Genomic DNA, 8566 nt, shown 5'->3' on the forward strand with positions numbered 1-8566 from the left:
AAGCTCCCTTCTCATCATATCATATCAGGTTGTCCATAACATCAGCAGAACTTACCACTGGTGATGTTGACCTTGATCACTTGGATAATATGGTATCTGCCAGGTTCTTCCGAAAGTTGTTATTTTCCCCTTTCTGTACTTTGTTGTTTGGAAGTGAGTCGCTAGTCTAGCCCACACTCAAATGGGGGAGGGAGAGCGAGGCATGGTGGCTCACACGTGTAATCCCAGCACTTTGAGAGGCTGAGGCAGGAGGATTGCTTGAGCCCAGGAGTTTGAGATCAACCTGGGCAATACAGTGAGGCCCCATCTCTTAAAAAAAAATTAGCTGGGCATGGTGGCTCATGCCTATAGTCCCAGCTACTTGGAAGTGTTGAGGTGGGAGAATTGGTTGAGCCCAGGAGGTTGAGACTACAGTGAGCCAAGATCACACCACTGTACTCCAGCCTGGGCAACAGAGCAAGACCCTGTCTCTAAAAAAGAAATTTAGGCCGGGCACGGTGGCTCACGCTTGTAATCCCAGCACTTTGGGAGGCTGAGGCGAGTAGATCACGAGGTTAGGAGATCGAGACCATCCTGGCTAACACAGTGAAACCCCATCTCTACTAAAAACACAAAAAAATTAGCCAGGCGTGGTGGCAGGCGCCTGTAGTCCCAGCTGCTCAGGAGGCTGAGGAAGGAGAATGGCGTGAACCCGGGAGGTGGACCTTGCAGTGAGCCCAGATCGTGCCACTGCACTCCAGCCTGGGCGACAGAGCAAGACTCCATCTCGAAAAAAAAAAAAAGAAGAAATTTAAAAAAGATGGAGATGGAGGGTGAGTCCCACATCTTGGAGGGGTAGTATCTATAGATATTATTTGGAATTATTCTGTAAGGAAGATTTGTGTCTTCTCTCCATATATTTATTTATTAGTCAATCGTTTATCAGTATAGACTCAAGTATTTTTATGTTATACTTTGGGTTACAATCCAACACCATATTATTTATTTTGTTGCTCAGGTTGTCCAGTTTGGCCACTGGGAGCTCTTCCGGGAGTGGCTTCTGTGCCCCTTTGACATGCCGCCATCCTTTTATTTTGTTTTGACTATATTAGCTTTGATGTAAAACTTGGTTTTTTTCCCCATCTATCCACTGAAATTGCTTTAAGGTCCTTCAGATGACAATGGTTTCTAGATTGTCTACTTTTCTCTCTTTAGTTTATCAGACCTCTCCATAACATTTAGTACTGTAAACCTCTTTCCTTCAAATTCTATTTCATTTGAAAAATTTACTATGAAATTTTCAAACAAAAACAAAACTAGAGAGAATAGCATACTGCATCTCCACGTGTCCATCACTGGGCTTCAGTAATTCTCAACATTTTGCTGATCTGATTTCAACTGTTGCCTCTCCCATGCCCTGTCACTGGAGCACTTTAAAGAAAACCCCAGGTATCATATCAGCTCATCTTGAAATAGTTCAGTGTCTTTAACAGATAAAAACTAAACAAACAAAGAAACAAAAAACCCATAACCATAAAATAATTATTATACCTAACAAAGTTAATAAGTCTTTAATATCTTCTAACACTTGGTCCATACTCAAATTTCAATGATCTAAAAGTCTTTTAATAATCAATTTGTCCAAGTTAGGACCCATACAAGTTCCACACCGTATCCCATAACACCTCCTCGCCCTCGCCATCACTCTTTCTCCAACATGTGCTTTCTTTTCCCCGAGACGGAGTCTCACTCTGTCGCCAGGCTAGAGTGCAGGGGCACAATCTGGGCTCACTGCAACCTCCACCTCCTGGGTTCAAGTGATCCTCTCACCTCAGCCTCCCAAGCAGATGGGACTACAGGCGTGCACCACCACACCCCGCTAATTTTTGTATTTTTCGCGGTTTCACCATGTTGGCCAGGATAGTCTCCATCTCTTGACCTCGTGATCTGCCCGCCTCGGCCTCCCAGAGTGTTGGGATTACAGGCGTGAGCCACCACGCCCGGCCCCAACATGTGCTTCTTAAAAGTCCATTTGTGGCCTGGCTTGGTGGCTCACGCCTGTAATCCCAGCACTTTGGGAAGCCGAGGTGGGCGGATCACCTGAGGTCAGGAGTTGGAGACCAGCCTGGCCAACATGGTGAAACCCCGTCTGTACTAAACATACAAAAATTAGCTGGGCGTGGTGGTGGGCACCTCTAATCCCAGCTACTCTGGAGGCTGAGGCGGGAGAATCCCTTGAACCCGGGAGGTGAAGGTTGCAGTGAGTGAGCCAAGATCACACCACTGCACTCCAGCAAAAAAAAAAAAAGTTTGTTAAATAAACTGGGTCTTCCATCCTATGAAATTTCTCACATTCTGGATTTGGCTGATGACATCCTCAGTGTCTTTTAATATATTGGTCTTCTCCCTGAACTTCCTGTGACTGATAATTAGACATAGAGTCTTGAGTAGATTTCGGTTGCAAATACAGATGATAGATATACAGATAAGATGGGTACAGATAGATAGATAGATAGGTAATAGAGTTCTTCAGGGCCCCACTGTCACAGGTCAATTCCTCTTAGTTTACATACTGTCCCTTTTTCCATATTCCTAAGGCTAAGGGCTGAAACATCTGTATTTTTATTTTATTTAGTTATTTATTTATTTGAGATGGAGTTTCGCTCTTGTCGCCCAGGCTGGAGTGCAATGGTGCAATCTCGGCTCACTGCAACCTCCGCTCACTGCAAACTCCGCCTCTCTGGTACAAGCGATTCTCCTGCCTCAGCTTCGGGAGTAGCTGGGATTACAGGTGTGCACCACCATGCCCAGCTAATTTTTGTATTATTAGTAGAGACAGAGTTTTACCATGTTGGCCAGGCTGGTCTCGAACTCCTGACCTCAGGTGATCCACCCACCTCGACCTCCCAAAGTGCTGGGATTACAGGCATGAGCCACCATGCCCGGCCAACATCTGTATTTTTAATGCAGGCCCTCTCTACTGAGTTCCAAACCCAAATAGCCAGTGAGTGGCAGCATGTCACTGGATGTTTTTTGAACTCCTCAAATTCACTGTGTCCCAAATGGAACTGATTGTCCTTCTCAAACCTGTTTCTCATTGTTCGCTTTACCTCAGTGACTACAACTTCCATCCAAGACAGACACCTGAGCCATCCTAGGCTGGTTCATCACCTGGCCCAAGTCACCAAGCCATGGGATGTCTATTTCTTCGGTGTCTTTGGAATGTGTCCCCTCTTCTCACTGCCTTAGCCTCAGTTCTAAAATTAATTTAAAGAATGCAAATGCATTATCCAGAGTCACACATTCTCAAGCCCAGCAGGGACTAGACCCTAACCTCATGCTCAGCTCCAGATTCAGCTCAGCTCCTGTGCTTTGAAGACATGTACCTTCCACTTCCTGTGAATGTGGTTGTTAGAACCAGATTTCAGCATGCTGGAGCAGCTAACGGCAGGGAAGTTAGGAGTCAGAATATCTGGGTTTGAAGCTCACATCCATCACTTGAAGTGAATTTGGTTATGTTGGTTAATTTCTCTGTGCTTCAGTCTCCTCATCTGCAAAATGAGAATAATATTCCTTCAACACATTTCTGAAATTCCCAAAGCTCTGAAAACTGGAAGGGTTTTTCTTGTTTTAAAACTTGTTTGGCAGCACAACCTGACTTGACCTTAATGATTTGATGACAAAACCTGACCTGGATGGAATTGAGGATATTTATGGTCTGTATTTATCATACTTAGAATATTCTTCCATTTTATAGTCCAGCTATCTTGGTGGCAGGCTACCCTAGCCCACTGGGCCAAGTTCTAGAATATGCTGTTTTACTTTTCAAAAGTACAAAAATGTCTACATTCTGAAACATACATGATCTAAGGGTTTTGGAAAACGGGTTTTGTACCTGTAATAGCTACCTCATAGGTTTGTCATAGATAGATTGCTAAAGAAATTAGTATTTGTAAAGCAATTAGAAGAGTGTGAGGTTTATAGTAAGCTCTACTTAAGTGTTTGATAAAGTAAACATTTCCTGTAACATTTAACCCTAGAAATGAAGTGAAAGATAAACTACTTTGTTAGAATAGAGTTTGATAAACTTAGGGGCCTCCATCAAAGCTGGGTTATTACCATTGCTTTTCTGTTCTAAAGAAATTAAACATTAGACAGACAGAAAAACCCCTTTTGAGTGGTGTCTCAACCTCTCCCTACTCAGAACTAACCACTATTCTGAAGTTGGGGTGTATGTGTGTGAATCTTTTCCATGCATGTTTCTAGATTTTCGTACATATATGCATGCATGGTGTGTATTTTTTAAAGTTATGGCTAAATGTTATCATGCTATACCTACACAACTTCCTTTTTCACCTTGACACTAGCATTTTCATACATGTAGTCTAGCTCATTTCTCTTAAGGGCTCCTGTAGTATGCCATCATTGAACACTCCACAGTTTACTTACCCACATCCTGTAGATGGGCACTTAATTTGTTTCCAATTGTTTGCTATTATTATGTGGCAGTGCCCACTCTCTTGTGCACCTCCTTGTGCCTGCATGGAAGAGTGTCTCTTGGGCATATACCTGAGAGTAGGATTGCTGGGTCATATGTGCCTGTTTTAACTTTGCAAGAAAAATGCCACTGTGCCCTTCAATAGGGTGGACCAACCTATACTCCCACAGCAATGTGAGTTCCCATCTCTCTACGTCCTTGCCACACTTGGCATTTTTATTCTTTTTTTTTTTTGAGACAGAGTCTTGCTCTGTTGCCCAGGCTGGCATGGCCTCAGCTCACTGCAACCTCTGCCTCCTGGGTTCAAGTGATGCTCCTGCTTCAGCCTCCCAAGTAGCTGGGACTACAGGTGCACGGCACCATGCCTGGCTAATTTTTTCTTGTATTTTTAGTAGAGATAGGGTTTCACCATATTGGCCAGGCTGGTCTCGAACTCCTGGCCTCCCACCTGCCTTGGCCTCCCAAAGTGCTGGGATTACAGATAAGAGCCACCGTGACTGGCCAGCATTTTTATTCTTTTTAGACATTTGCCTATCTTGAAGAGTATGGAATATCACTCTTATTGTAATTAGTGGTTCTCTGGTTACCAGTGAAGTTGAACATCTTTTCTGCAATAGGCTTGTAAGTGGTCTGCCTGCCCCCATTGTGTGATATTGTGAGATAATAAAAAATATATATATTTGGTCTCCGACATAGACCCCCTGAAACTCTTGTAGATAGAGGCACTAGGAAAGTCTTTTGTTGTAATATTTGGTCTTTGACCCTGGTTCCTGACACAGAGCTCCTAAATGCTTTGGAATTTCCTGGGTGATGGGAGTCTTTTGTTCTAATGAGGCGACTCTTGGTGGGCTCTTGGACAGCTTCGGGATGGGGCCAGCTGCCAGGGGAACCAACCACATGATTAGAAGGTTGGAATTTTCAGGCCCACCCCCTAAACCCCAGGGAAGGGAGATGGGCTGATGGTTGAGTTGGTCACTAATGGCCAATGATTTAATCAATCATGACTATGTAATGAAGCCTTCGTAAAAACCCCAGAACTGGGTTTGGAGAGCCTCTGGATTGCTGAACATGTGGAGGTTCCTGAAGGGCTGTGTGCTCAGAGAGACATAGAAGCTCTGCACCCCTTTCCACATACCTTGCCCAATGCTTCTCTTCACTGTTCATCTGTATCTTTTGTACTATCCTTTAGTAAGCAGGTAAACTCAAGAAGCGTGAGCCTGAGTTCTGTGAACCTTCCTAGGAAATTAATTGAACCCAAAGAGGAGGTCGTGGGAACTCTAATTGATAGCTGTTCAGTCAGAAGTATAGGTGACAACCTACTACTTGTGATTGGCATCTGAAGTTGGGGGCAATCCTGTGGGACTGGGCCTTTAACTTGTGGGATCTGATGCTACCTCCAGATAGATAGTGTCAGAAATGAATTATAGGACACCCAGTTGGTGGCCCCTGGAGAAATTGCTTGATGTGTAGGGAAAAACCCCCTGACATCTGGTGTCAGAAGTGCTCTCTGTTGTATTGAGTGTGAGTAGAGAAAAAGAAGTTTGTTTTTTCCATCAGACATTGGTGCCTCCAACACATGTTCCCCTCGGTGGCAAAGGTGGCCTTGTTAAAAGGCCATGTGATCCTATCAGTGAAGACATCCACAGATTCTTCTGTGACTGGCCAAAGAGCTAGAGACACTTTCTTTTTTTTCACTCTGTCATCCAGGCTGGAGTGCAATGGCGCGATCTCGGCTCACAGCAACCTCTGCCTCCTGGGTTCAAGCAATTCTCCTGCCTGGGTGCAAGCAATTCTCCTGCCTCCTCCCGAGTAGCTGGGACTATAGGCGTGCACCACCACGCCTGGCTAATTTTTGTATTTTTAGTAGAGACAAGGCTTCACCATGTTGGCTAGGCTGGTCTCAAACTCCTGACTTCAGGCGATCCGCCCACCTCGGCCTCCTAAAGTGCTGGGATTACAGGTGTGAGCCACCACTCCCGGCCTGAGCTAGAGACATCTAATAAGCTCTGCATGCCCATCTACTCTCACATACACAGGGACACAGGGAGAATAGCCATCAGACTGTCACCAACAAACAGAAGCAAAAGTAGGATTTAGAAGAAAAAAAAGGGAGAAAAAAAATCCTGAGGGAAGAGACTATGGTTTAACTAACTGTGATGGAAGAAACTCAAATATTTGTTGGATAAACGAACAAATGAGTCATGTGTGCCTTGTATCACAAATTATCTGAGACAAGCAGGAGGAAGGATGGGCTGGCATGAGGTGTCCAGAAGCCAGCGCATCCATTCGGAGAGCTGACAGGGAAACATTTCTCCGTATTTGGAAATTTTATACTCAAGACTCCCACTGGCACTTTTCCGTGATTTTTAAAGACAGGGAATAAACGTGTCAACATTTATTGAGTATTTACCGTGTAGCCAGCACTGTTTTACAGGGCACTACTCAATGTGGTCCTCACAATGACCCCACGAGAGAGTTATTAACACTCATTTCAAGGATAACGAAGGAACCAGAAGCACTGAGAGGTGAAGCCTTAGGTAACAAAGCCAGTAGGGGTGAGACTGGCATGGTGATTTCTTTAGGGGAGGGTATAAGAGTCCTTTGTGAAGAGAAACATTTCATTTTCAAATGCCTCAGCACCTGCTGCAATTCCAGGCTTTGGTTTGTACTTGTATCTCAGTCACAGTTATTTTATAGTTAGGCATATGAATTTAAAATGAAAGGGAGAAATACTAAAGATTTGAAATTTTAGTTATGTGTCACCTCAAGGGAAAGTTAATTATCATTTTTGTCTGCAACACCTACACACAAATTGTGACTCCAGTAATAAAATGAGAGCTTAGAAAAATAAGCACCCAGGGCTGATGAAAATAATGCATTTGTCTCAGGGCAGGGGCTGAATGTGAAGCCAACTGTTCTTAGAGAGAAACATGTCAATACTAAATCTTTTCACCAGCCTTTGATGGATGTGCTAATCTTCTCAGGTCAACATGGGCTCACCCTGGCAATGTACTGTAATAACTTATTTAAAAGGCAGCTGGCTTTTATAAATGACCTGCTCCATCAGCTTTTAGATTTCATTTTCAGAAATGTATTCCTTTATCAAATCAATATTTGCTGTATATAGTAAGAAATCAACTGCATTTTCTGCAACAGAGGTGACTGCAGAAGTGACCAGGTTTGGGAATTATTGTTCTTTTTTTTTTTTTTTTTTTTTTTTTTTGTTGAGATGGAGTCTCACTCTGTTGCCCAGGCTGGAGCTCGACTCACTGCAAGCTCCGCCTCCTGGGTTCACGCTATTCTCCTGCCTCAGCCTCCCAAGTAGCTGGGACTACAGGTGCCCGCCACCACACCCGGTTAATTTTTTGTATGGGGTTTCACCATGTTAGCCAGGATGGTCTTGATCCCCTGATCTCGTGATCCGCCCGCCTCAGCCTCCCAAAGTGCTGGGATTACAGGCATAAGCCACCACACTGGGCCGGAATTATTGTTCTTTGCTCTCAATTCTGTATGACATCTAAGCTCTGTAGACATAATGAGATAACAAGAATAAAAATGTCAGGCAGGTGATTTTCATTCCATGAGAGCTGCAGTTGGCAAACTACCATCTGTCGACCAAATCTGGCCTGCAGTCTGTTTTTGTTTTTGTTTTGAGACGGAGTCTTGCACTGTCTCTAGGCTAGAGTGCAGTGGCGCGATCTCAGCTCACTGCAACCTCCGCCTCCTGGGTTCAAGCAATTCCCCTGCCTCAGTCTCCCACATAGCTGGGATTACAGGTGCACACCACCATGCCCGGCTAATTTTTTGTATTTTAGTAGCGACGGGTTTCACCATGTTGGCCAGGATGGTCTCGATCTGCTGACCTCGTGATCTGCCCACCTCGGCCTCCCAAAGTGCTGGGATTACAGGCATGAACCACTGTGCCCGGCCGCCTGTTTTTATAAATAAAGTTTTATTAGAACACAGCCACACCCATTTGTTTACTTACTGTCTACAGCTGCTTTCACACTACAAAGGGAGGGTTGAGCAGTCACAACACTGACCGTGTGGCCTGAAATGCCAAAGATATTCACTCGCTGGTCCTTTATA

Source organism: Pongo abelii, chromosome X (genome assembly GCF_028885655.2).
Source record: "Pongo abelii isolate AG06213 chromosome X, NHGRI_mPonAbe1-v2.0_pri, whole genome shotgun sequence".
In the NCBI taxonomy this organism is placed as follows: domain Eukaryota; kingdom Metazoa; phylum Chordata; class Mammalia; order Primates; family Hominidae; genus Pongo; species Pongo abelii.